The sequence below is a fragment of the Ambystoma mexicanum genome, chromosome 7q, assembly GCF_040938575.1.
Source record: "Ambystoma mexicanum isolate Mex_15411 chromosome 7q, UKY_AmexF1_1, whole genome shotgun sequence".
Lineage (NCBI taxonomy): Eukaryota > Metazoa > Chordata > Amphibia > Caudata > Ambystomatidae > Ambystoma > Ambystoma mexicanum.
This window is the reverse complement of record NC_090941.1, coordinates 729930863-729951104: the sequence shown is the minus strand read 5'-3', so window position 1 is coordinate 729951104 and position 20242 is coordinate 729930863.

Sequence of the window (20242 nt, the reverse complement as noted above, 5' to 3'; positions counted from 1 at the left end):
ATTGTTGGAAGGAACGCAAAAGGAGGAACACATGCAGATGAGAGATTACTGAAAGTGTGGAGATTGACCAGAGGACTGCCCACACTTTAGATTGTTTTTCTTGGAAAGAAGCTCAGAGGTCTTAGCTGTATGGATGTTTGTGGGATATTGTAGCCAGCTGGTTAACGCCCCATGACAGACCACATAAGCTCCGTAGCATGCCTGATAGTGGGGGCAAATGGAGGGGCAAGACGTCAGTATGCGACAACTTGTCCAGCATTTAAATAGGACCATATGAATTGATTACTAAGATTGTATTACATTTATAAATGGTTTTTTGGCCCCAGCCAATGATATAGATGGGAAGCTGTTTGACCCTGTACATTTGCATTTTGTAATTGGATGTTTTTTTTGCCCACAGCGGGGGCGCACTCCACCAGTTGGCCTGGTTTGATAACCTGTTGTATATTGTGATATTAGATTACGAGTTGCATTTTATGTGCTGCTTTGTGCAATTGTATTGGAACTTGTTGAAGGTTTTGCAATCAAAACACGCTCACATTGACCTAGACTGTCAAACACAGCTAGGGGCCTAGTGAGAGTGCTTAGGGGAGTAGAAGGCAAGGGTTGAAATTGGAATTCATGGAGCAGGAGCTGGAAGTAGCTCTGGGTGTCTGGATTTTCCTCTGGTCAGGAGTCACCCATTGTGATCCAGGAGCTAGTAAAGTCCAGCCACATGAATCGTGTGCCTGGAAGGTGGCAGAACTTCTTTCCTTGAACCCCTCTTTCTTTTGCTGTGTTGCTGTCTTGTACTCTTGACTCCTCTGTCTCTTGGCACGTGTTTACATGTCTTCACATTTGACATCCTCTTTGAATTGCTTTCCCTTTTATTTATTTCACATTTCTTTGTTGTCAGTCATTCCTTCTTGCTGGTCCCTCTCATTTAGCCGTTGCCTATCTTGACTGTGGCCTCGTAGCTCTGCCACTTCATCTGCTACTCTCTCTTTCCTGCCATAACATTGTATTCTCCACTGCCACCTCCTCTTTGATGTGACATTGATCCCTTCCTTTCTCTCTGCTGCCCTTGCAGAATGAGCCGCTAACAAATCTAACTTCCAAATGCCATGCAACTTTAGGTGTGTGTCTAGTTCACAAGAGCATTCATGCTTTACGTGTCTTCTAGAGGTGTATTATTGCAACTTGGATGCAAATTCCCAGACCCAGTTAATATCCGATGGCATCAAGTAAACCTGGCTATTCTAGGCCCTATCAATGAGCTAAATAGCTCCCAGCAAAGGGAAACCCCGGAAAATATATATTAGTTACACCTAAGGTAGCATTGAGACACAGTTATGGCTGTTCATGGTGTCCCCGGGTTTCAAGTGATTTATTGTATACTAAGCAAAGAGATCCATGTGTTTTTAGCACACCTTTTTAACACAACGTTTATTTGGAGCAAGCAAACTGTGATTTCAATTATACAATCCATGTGTTACCAGCTGAATGTCTTATGCTACTGTGGGACGAGCTGAAGCGAATTAAGTTTCTTATGCACTGTTTTTAAAGAATCTTTTAGAATCTGAAGTGTTTTTAGCTCAAAGTATTTGAGCTAAAAAAATAAAGCTATGAAATCATAATACTATGTGTGATTCGTTTTTCAAGTGTCAGATAACTGGGAGGGAAGAGTACGAACTTGTAACAATAGGGTTGAGGAGTGGGCAGGACCCAATGGGCACCCATGCCTGCCTCTCACCACGTTGACCTTGTGCTACCTGCTTTTGTGTCCAAGATCAAATATCAGGGGATTTCGCCCACAATGGCGGAATTCCCTATAATTTGTGATTTTAATAAAAGGTTCTAACCTGAACCCAAGATGAGGTGTGTATGTATTTTGCAATGCAAAGAGCAAACACAAGATGCTAAAGTGATTTCACCTGTTTTAACACCTTTGTTTTGCACTTCCTCTTGCAGATGTTGCACGGAGGAGAAACCGAAGTGCACAGACATGCAAACGTTGATGTCCCCGCCAACCTGTGCAATGAACCCTTTTAACACAATGAGCCCCATAGTGTGAATGACCTGCATCTCAGACTGCACGGAGGTCTGACCTTGATTTATTTAAAGTGCATGAACTTGTCAAGGTAGTTTTGTGATGCAACTATGATTGGTAGGGAATGAAATAGGACTCTTGGAAGTCCAGCCATTCACTACATGTGAAGCCTATACGATTTGTGTCATTGATAAGGATCAGTATGTCCCAATCCTGAGAGCCTTCATAATTGAATGGCTGCACAATGATCCTTGTCCCTCAGAACAGTGTCTAGTTTCTTCATTTCTGGGAAGTAGTTCTTGTCATGCCAAGTTGAAATGATACATCCAGGGAGGTCGAACCACCTCCGAAACTTAAAAACAATCCCAGAATGTCCTTGGAAGAGGAATGGGATGTGGAGGGAAGCTATATTTCTTGTTTGAAATTAGCACATGGTTAGGACATTTTATGAATGAATGTCCTTTCATTTTGTTGCTTTTTTTTTTCCTTGACGTTTTTTTCATAACTTTCCCCACTCGTGGTCTCTACCTTGAAAAAGTCATTATGCAGGCCTTTTATTATGTTGACGCTGAGCTTTCTCATACTGCTCCTTTGAAAATGTCCAATATTAACTTGGAAATAAATATAAAATAACGACATTTACTTTAGTGCATTATAGAACAATGACCCACAGCAGGTGCTGGTATCTGCCAGAGCAAGCCAGAAGCTTCATCACAATCGAGCGATCTTTGAATTGAAAATCTCATAATAATACTCACGAATCTTCTGTGTGTTTATAACCCGCTACTTGGTATGGAAAAATGTATGAACTCTGAATTATGAAATGACTGATTTTGGTAAATACACCTAGAATTTTAGATGTTTTTAGCCTATTTTTTTTCAGATGTTGATGGAATGCAGGGAATTTCTTAGGGTACAGTAGTAGGGAAAATACATGTGCAGTTGCGAAGCGGCAGATGTGCAAAATGGTAACAACTTATGCAAGAAAATCGTTGGCAAAGACGGCATTTAAAAGTGCACTATATATGTACTTTTTGATATTAATTTCGTTTGTTAGTTTTGAGCAGTTGTAGTCTACAGAAACTATGACTAAGTGGGTAGATTAAAGAACTGATTCATGGAATTTTTAGCGCGGTGCAAAGTGACTTTGTGCACTGCTCTGTGACTTTGCACTGACCTTGCACTGGTGCAAAGTGACTTTGCACTGCCAACAAACACCCTGATTCACAGAGCGGTGCAAAGTGTATTTTTGCAGTGCAAAGTGACTTTGCACCAGTGCAAGGTCAGTGCAAAGTCACAGAGCAGTGCACAAATACACTTTGCACTGCTCTGTGAATCCGGGTGTTTGTTGGCAGTGCAAAGTCACTTTGCACCGTGCTATAAATTCAATGAATCAGGCCTTCCGTGCTTTAAACACCATATTGGTACATATGGTATGTTAAATAGGCAGGTTCATGTACATTGCAGTGTCTGCATTGTCACTGTATTAGCTCAGTTATAAAGAAATAGCAAATGTTCCATTTTGAATACCTTTGGTGGATAAACTGAAAATGGTATGCTCTGATGTAATACTGCATTCGCTTTTGAAGTCTCAAAGTCCTTCTCCATTGGATGGTAACTTGCAAGAGTGTGGGAGTGAGAACGTTGGGAGAGGTTTACATCCAAGACTGGCCGCCTGAAAGCAATGCTGTGCTGTAATCAGTGTGTCTTAGCTTGCAGAAAGAGCCCTTGTAGATATTGCACTGCTTACAGAGATGTTTACAGTTGCATAGTTGAAGCAGTCCAGTGTTGTGTGTGTTCCAACCCATGTAAAATGTGTTTTCTGGAAAGGGGGGGTGGGTATGTGAATTTAAAAATTTGAACATTTCTGTTCATGGTAAAATATCTCAGAAAACATATGTGCTAGTGCATTCTTTTCACAGGTGCAATTGTATTCATGAAAACCTGTGGACCAAAATGAACATTTTTGAAATCCTGACTGCTTGTTCCGAAGTTCCAATACTGAATGACTGCAATGGTTGTAACACTTATTAATAATATTTTGCAAAAAGCACTTTACGCTGCTATATATAGTGATCAGCCAGTGTTGTTCTTTCTAGTTATGGCAGATGCTGTGTGAATTCTATGTCTGGGCAAGGGAGTGCAATTGCTAGCACCTACATGAAATTGAGGTGTACAATACCAGAACTCACAATGTATGTTGCCTGATAAAGTAGGCTTCAAAGGTCACCAGAGAAAGACATCTCACACAAACACAGACACACACATACACCCTCCCCCAATCCCATAACACACACAACTTTCGGTTTTAGTACGGAAGACAATCTCCCAAACGCAAGGCTTTGCTCACCTTAAAAGATGCTAGGTTTATAGGCCGCTGTTTGTACCTAATTTAGCAATCGAAACATGTATGTTAGCCTATAGTTCTATTTGTAACATTTTTATTAGTGTTTTTGGTTTATTATCAATCCTTAACACAATTCTTTATAACCATAAACACCAAAGAGAAAACATTACCAAACAGAAAAGATTATGTGGCACAATACAAATTACAATATTATCAAAACGTTAAAATCACAAAAATGATTATTCTTATTGTTTATACATTAGATTCGTCTTATGCAAGCACCTCACAGTCTATAGACCTCTACAAAATCAACAGGCCAGTCATAAAAAATGCCAATTCATCCAGAATGGCATTACATTCGATCCATAAACAACACATGTATACATTTCCTTCAATCGGATTGTAAACACTTGTATATAGGCGCATTATGAATGCCATATCTTATCATACATTTAAAATGTCATGAATGCACCTCAGTGCAGCTAGGATTAGGGATATTTGGTTTCCAATATCCCAGTCCAAAAGTGTGAATGTGCATAACTATGCATGTCCGGGAGACCCCATTAAAATGTTTATATCTATTGTGAAAGGTTTGAGTGCATTCCATAAGCAGAAGCTCCAGTGTCTCAATGTTGTTCTCATCCGAACGTAGTCTAGATGGTCGTTCTTCTCGTGGTATGTTTAACCTAGCTCCGACAACTTCCACTGTCCACAGAAGGTTCGCTCTGCATCCAAGAAAGTTAAAACTCCATTTCGAGCGAGGAAACCTTTTAATATAGGACTCAAATGTGTTAAAACTTTTCCCCAAAGGGACACATTACTGTACAGGGCATCATTATGTATGGCACCCATTGTTACACACCAGTCATGGCCCCGCAGGGCTTTCTTTACTTTGAGTGGTTGAAGAAGGAGAGTCTCTCATTCTGGATTTATGTTTGTCAGGAGACAATCGCATGAAATCACCCAACTAGTAAACTGAGTACAGCTTGTCTTCTTCCTTGCCAAGCTCATGTTAATAAATAAGGATTTTGTATGTTATATAGTACAATACAATACAAACAAATAAAGATTTTCGTCGGGGGATCATGAAATTTCCCTAAAAAACGATAAGGTCCCCCATTTAATCATGCATGCCAAAGAGAATGCTTTATTGCCGCCGGGACACCATTTGGTGGGACGCGGACTCCTCTCCAATTTCGGCCACTCAGGCTCGTTAGTGTTAAAGAGTATGTCTGCATCGTGAAGGACGCAGGAGGCACCTTGGCTTCCTACTGTGTGATAATAGGCAGGAAGGAGCAGCGACCATATCCGTTGTTTATCTTTTTCATGTGGGCTATGAAGACCCCATATGTCATTGGGGTTTTTATCGAAGTGTGTACCAATCTGGGGATGGTTGCATATTGTGTGGCCCAGAAAGCCACGTTGGTCCATGATCTCCATCGTCTCCCCGTTTAGCTTCCATTCAAGGGGCTGATTCATGGAATTTGGGCGCCAAAAAAACGGGGATTTGTGCGCCATTCTGCCCGCAAATCCCTGTTTAACAAATGGGGATTTGCAGACAGAATGGCGCACAAATCCCCGTTTTTCGGCGCACAAATTCCATGAATCAGCTTTTAAATTGCGTTCTTTCCTTTTGTTTGTGCAAATCATATTTCTCTTTTGTCCTTTCAGTACTAGTCTTCCATAGTAAGTGTGAGGATCATCAAAAGGAAGATGTAGTGCACCTCAGACAAACTCTTAGCAATAGGTGGCAACGTTTAGCAAGAGCCGAGAGAGATTTATGGGGGAAACATGTTTGCACTTTGACTTGCACTCGGCGTGTCACCAAAGGTTCCCTATGTAACGGTATGTCCAGAAAGAAAAGAAGAGAGAAAGAGAGAGAACAATGAGAGTGACAAAGAGAAAACGATTGAAAGAGGAAGGAAGAGGGAGGAAAAGAGAGAGAGCAGGAGAAAGAGAAAAAGAGAGAGGGAGAGAAGGAAAGAAAGAAAGAGAAAAAGAAAGCGAGAGAGAAAAGGAGAGAAGGAGAGAAGGGCGGTGGGCTGATAATGAGTACATGCTAGTGAGGGAAAGATGGGTACACATGGAGTACATAACAAAACACTGTTAGGAGCATGGGGATTTGGGGGGGAGCTTAACAACAGAATGTAGACTATTGAAGAGGGAAGACCTAAAACAGGGAGTGGGCACATGGAGAAAGAGAGGAAGACATAGACAAACGAGAAACTAGAAAAGGTAATACAATCTACTATTCAATATGATTTTAAGTAGGGGTGTATTTTATAATAAAAATGCAAACTTTTTTGTGATGGAAGGGGTGACTTGCTTTTTATTTGCACTTTCTATTCGGGAACAAGTCATGTTGGTGTGTGAGGCTTTTTTGTGATAGATTACAGGCATTTGTGAAGTTGGAACATTTTCTTTAATACACTCTTATTTGCGTTAAAGGTTTTTAAAGCATAGTATGATACATATCTTTCTGCTAATGGGACTGTGTTATATAGTAGTGAAGGGTTGGTGTTTAAATTGTATTTTATGTTTTAAAAGGATGAACTGTTGTATGTATTAATTGTGTGAAATATTGTCGCTTTTATCGCACTTGTTGATGAAATAAAGCAACAGATAACGGATGACTAATTAGCAGTAAATGAAGGCAGTGCAGGACATTGTGAGGGGACTATATCTACCTCCTTCCATTACACACATTGTGCAACATTACGAGGTTGACGGTCGAGGTTGACGGTAACCCAACAGTGCCACCGGCAGGTTTTCGCCAACCACGTAACACCATTTCCGGCGCCTGACTTCCTGGTGCCACGGAACATTACAAGTCCCGTTGAATAGGGGAAGTCAAGGGCCCGTAAAATGTTAGTCCCTCGGAAGCACCTGCACCGTTGCTAACAGTGCTGGTGTTCTGTGACACCAGCAGAGGCCCCAGCAGAGCTGGTCTGGAAATATCGCTGGAACGTTGCTACTCACACTTATTTTTGGACCGGCAGACTCGTAATGAGGCCTATTGTGAATAACGCGCAGCGTTGCCCAGGAGCCGCAGGCTGGTTTGACTCTCCCGATGGCACTCATGTGACCCACAGTGAGTGAAGGGCGCAAAATGCTTATGAAATTTCAGAGAGGTTTACTGACAGGGAGCCGCAGAGCAGGGTAAATATAGAGATTGATTTACTGTGTCGCAGGGATTTTCGCTCGCATCCATTTGAGAAGAGGTTAAGATGATGACAGCAATTATTATAGAAAATTTGAGTTGGCACAATCTACAAGCTCGGTCCAGTATGAAGCAGGGTTCAGAAATGGTCACTTGCTTCAAAAGCACACTTGTTCCTGAAACAAATGCGAATGGAAACAATGCACACCTCTCAGAACAGAGTATTGCACAATATTCAATCCACAACTGTAGAAACAAAGAATCATGCCTCACAGGGCAAAGGTGCCTTCCATTATTAAAGATTACAATGTGAAGTGCGGGGAAACATACACGTTACACATCATTGCGCTTATGCTTTCTAATGCGTGTGCATATAAATTGCGTGCATGAAGTGGTAGTGCTCCCGTTGCATGAAAAAAACACGCATCTCCTTTGGATGCGTACGTTTTCGATAAAAAAAAATGGCTTTGTTGCATGTAAAAGTATGCATCCAATATTAATGTATGTGTTTTCCACATAACAAAAGGTATCAAAACTTTCAGACTTGGAATGGCATTAATTCCTCAATGCCAATAACACAATGAGGCGAATTAACCCAAAAAGCGCTAAGTGTGTGCTAAGTAGTTAGCGCCAGAAAGAGCATTGCACAGACGAAATCAACCACGGCGACAGCCGATTCATGGAATGAAATGCACGCAGTAACATGCAGCGCAAAGAAAAACGAGTAGCGCCAGGAATGCCCGCAACGTGCCCCCATGGCAAACAGAACATAATGTTGCCGAATAACTTTTGCACCAGGCCATGTAAAAAAGTAATCAAAGATTACTTAACAGCAATCACTATTTCTTCCACTCCTCTCCTGCGACCGACAAGTCCTTGTCCCAGTAATCTACTGCGTAGATTACATTAAGCCAGTGTACTGGAGAGACCCCCCACCGGCCCATAGAGTCAGAGCTTGCTCTGCAGTACTTTAAGTCAAGATAGCTGCACCTTGAGGTGGATGGGGGTGCAGGTTCTCTTACTCCAACACCAATCAATAAGGACAACTCAATGGTTGGGCAAAGGGGAGTCCATTTAATGACAAGTACAAAAAACGGAGAAACATGGAAATCAACAATGATGTGATAGCCCGTCTCACTTGAACTCCCAATAACTTCATACAAACGGTAACATTTATACCCAAAATTCATCATCATTGACGTGTAACACTCAAAAGTTAACATGCATTTCTATTTGTTGGAAAAAGGTAACTTAAATATAGGTGCTATATCTGTGTATGGTAACAGAGTGTGGGGATTGGATAAACACTATTAGGAGGGCATCTAAACCCTTCCTTCACAAATGACTATGGTGGACGTCACTAAAAGTACGATGTCCCATTGGTTCTACTATCTATAGGACCCTAGATTATTTGGTCCATTGTGATTGGGTTGGCTTCAACCCCATGCATAAATCTCCACTTTAATTAGCAGCACTCAGAATGGTCAACCAGGTGCAAGATGCCCCAAGATTCATCCGGCCTGCCTTCCATCAATCAGTACTTTGGTGGCTATGTGTCAATTAGCTGGCTGTGGCCGGCCTCAAAACTGTAGCTTCTTGTCAGAAAAAGTTATGATTTCTCTGTCTGGGCGACAGCCAGGCGTAGGTGTGAAACTGTGCCTCTTATCACTCGGCTGGTCACGTGCTAGCACACTGTGAATCTGCTTAGTTTTCCTTCTATTTGCACATTTAATTCTTATTTGGCTTGCCATCTGCCTGGGCCTCCTTATCTCCGCCTTCCTGAGATAGGCTGTCCTTGTTCTTAAGTTTTGATTCAGCGAAGCTACTGTTCGCTCCTTCTCTTGGTCTGACCGCAACTTCACAGGCACGAGCTGCTCCTGCTGATTTTCGATTCAGCCGTCTCTTCTCGTTTTAGCTGGCATACGAATCCTGTCCTGTTTGACCCCTAGTAACCTGAGTTAATTCCGCTTTTGTGTAAAGTGGACTCGTACTTATATAGTGTGCTTCGTTGAGGTAGATATGTATAGGTGGCGCCTTCCACTCTATTCTTCTACTAAGCATAGCAAGCCGCACTGTTTTCTTAGCTTCTTGCGGTTACAAGCATATGTACAGGTGTTAGCTGGCCTTCATCCTGCTTACGGCTTAAGTTTCTTTATATTTCAAAATCATCTCTCCTTCTAAGTTCATGATATCCTTATTCATGGTGTTTCTTCTCTGTGTGTCATCTTTTTGGTTGTCGTTTTCTTTCATCGGTTAGTCTGTCTGGGCCCTCGTGTCGTTACCATTCATTTTCAATTAAGGCCTTTTGTGTTTCTTCCGGGACAGTGTTTAAGTAATCTTCATTTTGTTTCATTTGCTCATAGGGTTTTCTCAATGGATACCTTACTGTCCATGGTTGTCTGGTTATTGGTACTTCAATAGGTATTGTTCTTCTGATAGGCACTGGGCAGAGCCCTACTGCATCTCTCTGCTGGTTTATTTGCTCATCATACGTCACATATCTCGGTGTGAACGTTCCTGGTACTTCAACATGGGTGACTGGAGTGCAAGCCATATTTGGGACCTCCTCTACACTCCCCCCCTCTGGTCGGTTCATCGACCACTTCGTTTCCTCTTTTGGATTCATCTTACTTGGTTCTTCTGTATTCATTCCTTCTACATCTTTTGGGTTTGTACATGAAGGTGTGAAGGAGTGTCTCTTTGGAGTCTATATTTTTATCACTCCCTTCGGGCTTCCTGCTGTCTTTACATGTTCGTCTTTGTTCCATGTCAGCTGACATTGTCAATTTGGGCTGCTCTAGATCCATTCTCCTTCATAATTTCTGCATTTTCTGGGATAAAGAAACTTTGTACCTTCTGGTGCGTGCTTGCTAGCCTTCACAAAGTCTCTTATTTCTTCATCAGTCAGATCTCTGGGCTTCCATCGTGGTTTGACATCAATCATTATCTTCATCCCTATGGCTTTCTTTGCAGCTTTCTGGCATTGCGAGATTATTGTCTTGATAACACAAAATCCTAGTAATATCATCACTAGCAGGGCTTCTAGAAACTTGAATGCGTCTGCCATCCATTGTGGAACCCATGAAAACAGCGATCCAAACCAGCTGTCCTCATCAACTTTGCTGGTTTCATTGATCATCTGGTTCTGTAGGTTTGTCATCATACCTATAGCCTCTGTTAAAGTTCAGTTTTTCTCATTGTGAGAAGGTATAAATGTGCAACATGATTCTCCGATTTTTGCACTAACTCCTCCATCCATAGCTGTGATCATGTCAAGCACATATCTGTTTTAGAGAGTCATCAGTCAGATGGCCCTTAACTCTTTCTTGATCGCATTGAATCCTTTTCTTGTCGTGTTCATAGTTTGCAGTAGCTCCCATCTGGTTATCTGCAACCATTTAGTATTTGCTCCAACTTGGAATCTTGGCATGATGATTGACGTGAACACTGATGAGGTGAGGCTGAACAGCCTGTGTTCATATGGGATTGCATGAAATGCTTCTTCTGATTTGGCAGAAAAGTAATTTTCTCTCTTCATTCGAGTTCTCAGTTCCACAAATCTCCTCTTCCTCAGTTGGGCGTCTGCTTTTGGGAAACTGTCAATATTCAGGTTGCTTTTTGGGATCACTAGTGCTGGAACGTGGACATTCACTATTGTGCATATGCCTCCCCAGTTTTTCGGCAGTCTGATGTATGCTTTGGATCCACATGCCCAATAATGATTCATAATTACTGCAGTCCCATGAGTCATTCCTGGAACCTCAAATATGTGTCCGCAGTTCTGATTCTCTCCCATCTTCCTTGTGCCATTGTTCCTGGAGCACAATTTTGGGCTTTCTAGTGGCACAATCTGCAAGGGTCCTCCTCTGTCTTCGACCCATGTCAGTAATTTTGTATGTTTTGGCCATAGTGGCTTTCACAGTCTCTGTGAGTTTTCGATGGCTTCCTTGCAGGCTCTGAGGACTATCCATGCTCTGCAGATCACTACTCCTTGCTCCCACCATCTGGTGAAAGCACTGTTCCCCAAATCTGCATTTGGCCTCTGTTTTTCCACATTTGAGCCTCTTCTGGAGTTTTCCTTGAATATTCAGTCTCGGGTTTACTTCCCATCTTATTCCTGCTTCTTTAACTTCAGGTTTATCGTACCTGATCACATGATTCCTAGTATGGGCTCTATTTCTCATCTTAATGTCCTGGACATAATCATCTTCATCAGGATAAGCTGTTTCAGTTGCCCATATCAATGAGGCAACACTTCCCATGAACTGGCCTCTGGTGTTGCACATTGCCATGTGTGAGAGACAGTGTGCTGTCAGGACATCTATTTATACAGCCATGAAGATCTTGGATTTCCTCCTGCTGTATGGTAGAAGTGCACAAACAAAGCATTCTCCTTCTGAATTTTGTCTTCCAACTTATTTCATGTACTGGTACCAAATGTTGTTTCCTAGATTGCGGTGCTGTCCAGGTAGTCGTTGAGTTCATTATTATCTTCATGCATGCTTCTCTTGATTCTTAAGATTATCCTGTAGTTTGCTATAACTACATCTCTGAATGCCTCTGTATGGCTTTTTCTTGCTGGCGGGTTCTCAGGTATCCTGGTCCATGCTGCAAGTTTCCTCATCTGCACCATTTGAGTGGACAGGAGTCTGGCAGCTCTTTCCTGATCCTCATGCAACTTTTCTTTGCTGTGTGCAAGTGCCCATGCCAACCAGCCTAACACTGGCCCGGTATATGGCTGTATTGTAGGCCTGGTACTTGTCCCTTGTGCTGCAATATGTGTGCTGGGTAATACAGCCTCTGTCGTTTTGTTCTTCAGTTCCTCTTGCTGTTTCCTTGCTCTGGCTATGTATGGGAATAGTAGGTTTACTAGCATTTGTGTCCTTGCGGAGAGTTGTTCCGATGCCACTTCCATTTTCTTAAGGGCTTCGATATGACTGCTTCGGTTGGTCTTTCTCTTAATTCTTCTTGTTTTCTCCCACTATCTCTTGTGAACGTTTTTACAGTAGGCAGTTTCATCTTCTCTGTTGGTTTCGTTTGTGGTTCTATGGTCATTGACACTAGGCCTGTTTTGTGTGCATTCAGTGTGTGTGTAGTTGTTAGTGCTTTGTCTTCAATCATTTCATGCCAACCCTGTCTCCGGCTTTCCTGCACATTCGTTACCATAAATATGTGTATATCATTATTAATCACGTTTATTTCAAGTTCATTTACTCTACCATCAGATTTTCTAGTGACTGGAATTACTATATAAGGTCTGGGTGCTTTTGCCGGTTTCATGCGTATATCATCAGGTGGGTGCACTGAAATTGGAATGCTCTGTGCACCAATAAAAAATGCAGTTCTGATCGTTAATGACAGTAAAATAATGATAAATACAATACATATGTACAGTATAGTTCGCTATGTAAGGTGACAGCATTTTCTTCCAGAGAAGTGGGGATGCCTCTCTGCTTGTGGGAGGACCAGGTTACTGCTCTGGGCCCCCATCTCGATCATTTGCCCAATGTCACTTTTGTTGTCCCCCCACCCAATATTGTTCCTCGAGTTCTGTGTCAAAAGTGTCAGGTGCTTCACAAGTGTCCCCCCTCTTGTGAGTGACGATTGTCTCTTAATACATAATACTGTTCCTGTACTAAACTATAGGAGAAATAGATTAAAATAATGCTTCGATGAGTCACCTTTACTGTGCATGTTCAAAGTGTGTGAGTTCCCAGTCCACTCCTCGAATCTGCTTCAGTCCTGAGGACATGTTGGAAACTGGTCAGTATGAAGAGATAGGGAAAAGTGACAACAAATATAACAAATAAAGTTCTTGACTCTGCTCGCTCAATCTGTCCCTCGGCGGAATGTCTCCTTAGGATATCCTCAGGATTCAATGGAGATTGGAATTTTTAATTTGGGCTACAATGGCATGCAAGAGCATGTTTAGCTGAGTAAACTTTACTGGATCTCTGAGAAATGTAAGTACGTCAACATTGACTGGTCTTACCACTAGCTCTGGAAAGTTCTCAATGAGATGAAAGTAGGCGTGGTATGCAAATCTACTGTCTTCTTGTGATAGGGACATTTGTCCAGTCTTTGTTGAGATTCAGGATTATATGTTCTTTCCTTGATGTAAACAATGTCTGTACTGTCCAGTCGCGTGGAGTGCGACCAAGATGATGACTTTATTTAAAAGATGGCTTAAATGTTCGGTGTTTGCTGGGTCTTGAAGGAATGTGAGAGTGTCTGTCGTCCTTCCAATAAGAGTTGGACAGTCTTCGATTATGCGAAAGAAAAGTATATTGATGAGCTCATCTATTTCCGCCTGTGTTGGGAGCATTTGCTTCTTTCTCACTGTACTCAGGCAGTATGATGAATTGTTTGGCAATGACAGTAAGCAGTTGTCTTATTATTTTTTCGTTTTCAGGATCTTGGAGCAGGTCTGTGACACTGGTGAGCCTCCCTAGCAGTGATGGGTATGATCTTGGCACTAAGTTGAAATATGTGACCACATCCTTTGTGATGTCTCTACTGTGAGACACCATAAGTGCTTCCAAACAAGGTCTCGGCTTTGGATGAATCGGGATACTGTATCTGTTTCAAAAGCAAATATCCTTGGTCAAAATTTGTCATAGTCTTTTTCTCAACACGACTTAAGAGTGCCTTAGTTCAAAAGTTCGAATCAACAAAACATGTTGTGGCTTATACACGCAATTTTCTTCTTCACCCTGCAACTAGGATGCGCAGAGTGTCTGTTTTTATGTCCTTATCCCCTTTTTTGCTTAGAGGAAGTGTCCAAGTTAAGCCACAACTTGCAAAAAGTTATTTGTCTTTACTCTGCTGGTCATGCGTCCTTCTTCCTTGTCATGGATTTCGTCTGCACGTGCTGTGGTTCTTCCCCGTTGTCTGAAGTCTCTTTGCGGTGGGGTGCAGGCTGGGGGGTTCCTCCGATGTGTGGCTTGATATCACTCAGGAAGATCCAAGCTCTTCTACCTTGTAGCTTGACTGCGGATGGAGTAACGTCTTCAACAGTGAATGGTCAGTTGAATCTTGGCTTGTCCCACGTTTTCCCTGTATCGTTTCTCACCAAGACAGCGTCTCCGGGGAAGATGAGTGCAACATGTAGACCCTGAGCTGAGTCTGGTGTAGTGTCTTCTTCTCGGTTCTGTGCTGCACTGCACCCTTTTCGTAATCGCTGCAGCTGGTCTGAAATTATAGTAAGGCAATATGTCATACAGTTCAGATAGTTTTGCATTTCAGACCATAAAACCTCTACTGTCGACTGGGCATCACATCTAGCTCTATCTCAGGGTGTGAGGGGAGTTCTCATTCTTCTTCCTGTGGCTGTCTCGTATGGCGTAAGATGATGGTCAGAGCCAGGTTGGTTCCGAAGAGCATACAGTGGAAGGCAGTGCAACCATCCCTTCTTTAGAATAAGCTTCAACTTGGCTATCCTTTCCTTTAACAAGCCGTTGAGCCTCTCACAGATCCCATTACCTTCTGGATGATACGCCGATGAGAATTTGTGCTTTATACCAAGCAGCAAGCTAATCTGCTCAAAGACTGCATTTACAAAGTGAGCCCCAATTTCTGATATCATGACTTCACACACCCCCCCACCTGGGGAACACTTCCTAAAAAGGTGGCCGCACAGGTGGAGTTTGGGTGTGCACATGGACCTGCTTCTATCCATCTAGAGAATGGACACACCACAACAATTAAGTATCTGTACCCGTTGCAGACTTGAATCATGTCGACGTGATCGACATGCAAGTGCTGAAAAGGCCCATTTGGCCTGGGGATGACTCCTCTCATTACTTTTAATGTGTGCCCAGCGGTGAATTGCTGGCAGATTATGCAGTTCACCATAAAGAATGCAACATGCTTAGCTAAATTCGGTATGAACCAGTCTTCTACGAGCGTTGCTGCTAGATTCTCTTGTGTCCTATGCGCCGGGTAATGTAGTTGCTCCAGTGCTATTTTTAATAGGGCTACAGGCATTACTGGTTTACCAGTGCTGTCTTGTTGACACAAGCTGTCAGAGGGGTTTAAAGAACACCCTTGCGTTTCCACAGGTTTTCCTCGTCCTGCGGTGCCTCCCCTTGGAGTTCCATTAGCTTTGTTTGCCCAAAATCGTTGTAACTTTCCGGTGTGGTTCGTGCAACCATCATTCTTTCAAGGGTGCATGCCACTTCCACTTCCGTAATTGTCTCACTTTTGGATGCCATACGCTTGGCTTCCGTGTCTGCTATGTGATTTCCGCGTGAGACAAAATCTGTCCCTTTCGTGTGGGTGGTGCTTTTCATGACAGTTATGCCCACTGGGAGCTGTAGTGCCTTAATCAATCAGCTTGTCCAATAAGGCTGCATGCTGCACTGGCGTGCCGTCCGCTGAGAGGTAGCCCCTCCTTTTACAGCGCGTTAAGCCTGCGTGCATCGTTGACATAGGCGGAGTTACTATACACTGTTACTTCCTGGTCTGCGTGATTCTCAATGGCGAGTATCAACGCCAATAATTCTGCAGCCTGTGCTGAATAATGAGATGGTATTCGAGCACTAAGAAGCACTTGAAACTCTCCATTTGCTGTGTGCTTTATCACAGCAACGCCTGTGTATCTTTGCCCATCACATTGTTCGATTCTTGAAGACCCATCAATAAAGACGATCCCTCCTCTAGCCAAGTCATTTTCTTTCACCCTGGGAATTTCATCATAGAATTCTTCATAATTTGCGCAGTCATGTATCGGCTCTCCTTCAGTGACAGGCTCTGCTATAAACACAGCTGGGTTGACTATCTTACATCGGACTATATTAATTGATGGGTTTGATATGATCACTTCATAAGCAGAAGCTCTCTGAGATGTCAATGTGCCCTTTGGTTTCTCTAAAATGGCAAATAATGAGTGCTCGACGTATAACGTCATTGAGCATCCCATTACAATGGTTGTAGCCTTCTCTATGGTGAACGCTGCGGCAGCTAAACTTTGTTCGCACAGGAAGATGCCTCTCATTACTGGGTCCAGATTCCCACTGTAATATGCCAGGGGCTTGTACCCCAAGGAGGTATTTTGAGCGAGTACTGCTGTCATAAAGCTGCCATCTGTGTGTGAAAACAGGTCAAATTCTTCTGCATAATTGGGAATTTCGAGAACTGGAGCTGTACAAATCACTCTCTTGAGTTCAGCAAAGCCTTTCTCCATTGTCTCAGACCATTCAATCTTTTCTTTTGTCACTTGGGCCTTTTTAAGGGCCTGAAGTAAAGGCTTAGTATACGAGCTGTAATCGAAAACCCATGCCCTAACATAGTTGCACATGCCTAGAATTGTGTGTGGCTAAGGTGTGTTTAATATGGCTTCAGCCCTTTCTGGGGTCACTTTCTTGCCATCATGTGAGATTAGCTGGCCTATGTACAGCACTTCCTGTTGGCAATATTGTAACTTTCCGTGTCAACCTTATACCCTTTCTCAGCCAGTATAGTCAGTAGCTGAACAGAATCGTGCCTGCCTTGCTCTTCTGTGGTGCTGCAGAATAGCATGTCATCCACATACTGCAAGATGATACTTTCTAATGCAATATTGCTTAAGTCCATCTGCAGCACTCTGTTAAAAATAGACGGACTCTCAGTATCCCTGTGGTAGCCTCGTGCTTTTCAGGCACATTTGTCTGAACGTGAATGATGTCAGATCTTGTGAGTCACAGTGCAACAGGATTGAGAAAAAGGCATTTTTCAAGTCAATCACTGTGAAATATTTTGCCTCAATGGGTATATTACATAGAATTGTATCTGGGTTAGGGACTAACGGGAACTAGGCTTCAACAATATTGTTTATCGGTCGTAAATCCTGAATTAAACGCCAAGACTCTCCCTTTGATTTTTTGACAGGATACACTGACGTATTACATGGTGACGCTGACGTCACTAAGATGCCCTGGTCCATCATGACAGAAATTGTCTTAGAAATCCCTTCTTCTGCCTCTCTGGACATGGGATATTGTCAGGCTCTTGATAAAATTGCTCCTGGTTTCAGTTTTATTCTTACTTCTCCCACCCCCTTCAAAAAGGCCTATGTCATAGGGTCCTGTAATCCACACTGAGACTGGCACTTTAGCTATGTCGTCATCAAAATATTCAGGACATTTTAGTGCCAACAACATTCTCTGTGGTACTTCTATTTTAATCATCTTTACCCAAAAGGTGAGACTTACTTCCACCATTTTTTCATCCGTGTCTGCTTGTTCTTCAAACAGATCGTCATCGGTGACATCAGTCACTTGATATCCTTCGATGGCGATAATTGCGCACCATTGTCTACCTTCCTCATTGTAACCATCAACCAATACTTCCCTTGCACTGCAGCTGTGTGTATCATCAAGGGAAATACTTGTCCCTCCTCCTCATGCATAGGTATTCTAGGTCTGAATACAAACTCATCAGGGGTTCTCATGGTTCTGTCTGTAAGGCCTGGCAATCCTGCCATAAGCACAGGCCTGCCATATGCAAAAATGTATGGCTCCAATGGTATGGCCCTCGTGGCTATGTGTCCTGAGTATGCTCTAATCATTTCACATACATTTGAATATTGCATTCTTGGAGTGGAGCATACTATGCCCTTCTCAGTGAACAACATTTTCATGTTCAACTTTCTCATTAAGTCTCAACCCAAAATGTTTACTGGGGTCTGACGCGAATACAATAAAGGTACATTCATTTTGCACTCTCCTATGGAGACTGGGAGTCTGTCTGTAAAGGGAACTCGACTGTGAGCTCCTGTAAAACTCTGAGTAGCTATGGCCTCGCTGGACAAGGAAAACGTGCCTTCATGTATACACAAGCATGTTCCATCCCTATCCACTAGGAAGGAATATTCTTTACCCCCTATAACGACATCCACCCTAGGTTCCCTATGAGGGTCTGATGTCACTGACAGGATGGAGCACATCAGGGTTCCCAGTGAGCTGTCCTAGTTCATATATAAGTTTGGCCCAATGTGCACTTGTGTATTTTCCCCATTCCCAGTGTTACTTCCCCTTCCAGGGTTCTGGGTCTGCCCTGTGCTCATCTTGTGTGACACTTGCAACGGCGCATGTTGGGTTTGTCTTTGTGGAAAACTGCCCATGCTCTGAGGGTGCACTCCTTGTTGTGCTCCTGGCGCTTGTTGCACTGTGTGATTCTGTGCAACGTTCTGTTGTAAAATTGCAGGTGGATTTGCCGTGCCTGCTCCCATTCCTTGGCCATTCTGCATCATGCCTTGACTTCTGCATGTGCGCGCCAAATGCCCTGTCATTTCACGCAGCCAACATACTGGCAGTGGTCGTATTATTTGCCCATTTGACATATCCGAGTTACGATTTTGCATGTTTTGAAAGCCTCCTTCATTATTTTGGAAAACTCCCTGATTGCTCTGCCATCCTCTTCCCCTAAATCCTCTTCCCTGTGGGTAAAACCTTGCGTTACCCTGGTTATTCTGTTGTGGACTAGCCCCCTGCTGCATGCTTTGTTCAGCTGTGTTAGTAAGCATGGCTCCTTCAAGAGCATACTTTGATAATTTCTTTTGCACCAACTTCGCTTCCTCACCCTTTCGAGTTGCCTCCTTTTTGTGATTCTTTTCTTGCAACAGTCTACAATAATGTGCAATAGTCAGTTGTATTTCAGCCCAAGGCTTAGCCTCAACTCCTACCAATTTCTTGAGTTGTTTCTGCACTGGTTCTGGCAACCCTTGGCACAATATATGGTCAAACACAGGTACTGATTTCGTCCAAGATTCATGCGTCTAGAGCACCCACGCATCTTGGAAATTCTGTATATAAATGAACGGATCCTCAGAATACTTCATTTTTCGAGTCATTATTGCTCCCATGTCGGAAGTATTTGGATAAAGCACTCGTAGCGCTTTCCATACTGCTGCTCTACAATTATTAAATGTTGCTCCATCATGCACGGTGTTAATTGTGGTTACACAGGGTACCCTGCCCGTGTCCTCACTTTGTCTGCTCTCTCACCAAGTATGGCGATCAGGAGACCTTTGATGTCTCCTATAGCTAGCATGTTTCCTCCTGTCATTTTTTCTAACTCATGTATCCATTTTCCGGCTCCCGATGTCAGCATTGGAAGCTTGTTTTTCAGGTTTTCTCGATCCATGTGTGGCCATGGAATATATTGTGGTCTTGCTCCCCCCTTCTCTAGTAGCATAAATTGGAATGTGCAGCCCTCTTTCTCTTTTCTCATAGTTCTCCTGTCTATTACAGGGGTAATATTCCTGCAATGCCGTCTACATGGCAATGTCCTTAGTCTGTCTACATATGGCGGTGAAGACACCCCCCTCTGACCATGAGGTACTCCTTCATGTCGGTCAGACTGCATGGCTGACTCTGATGCCCTCGGGGCGGCCTCGCTAGTGTCTGACCATCATATCCCTCTTTCCCTTGGGAGTCGTCTTTCACTCAGTCTCCCTTCCTCGTTTTCCTCGCGCTCCTCCCTTTCGGAGTCGGACATTGTTCGTCCCCACTTCACGCAACTTCTTGTGTCTTCATTGTTTCTTCTGATTTCTAATCTATCCAGGGACAGTTTCCTATTCCCACTACTTCGGGTAACATCCTCAGTGTCATACAGCTGAGTGCTTTCTAAACGCTTGTCCCCCCCCCTCTCCTTGGGGTATTTGTTCTAACCCCATTTCATCATATATTCTATCGATCGTTTACCCTATGCTTCTGGTATCGAAGTC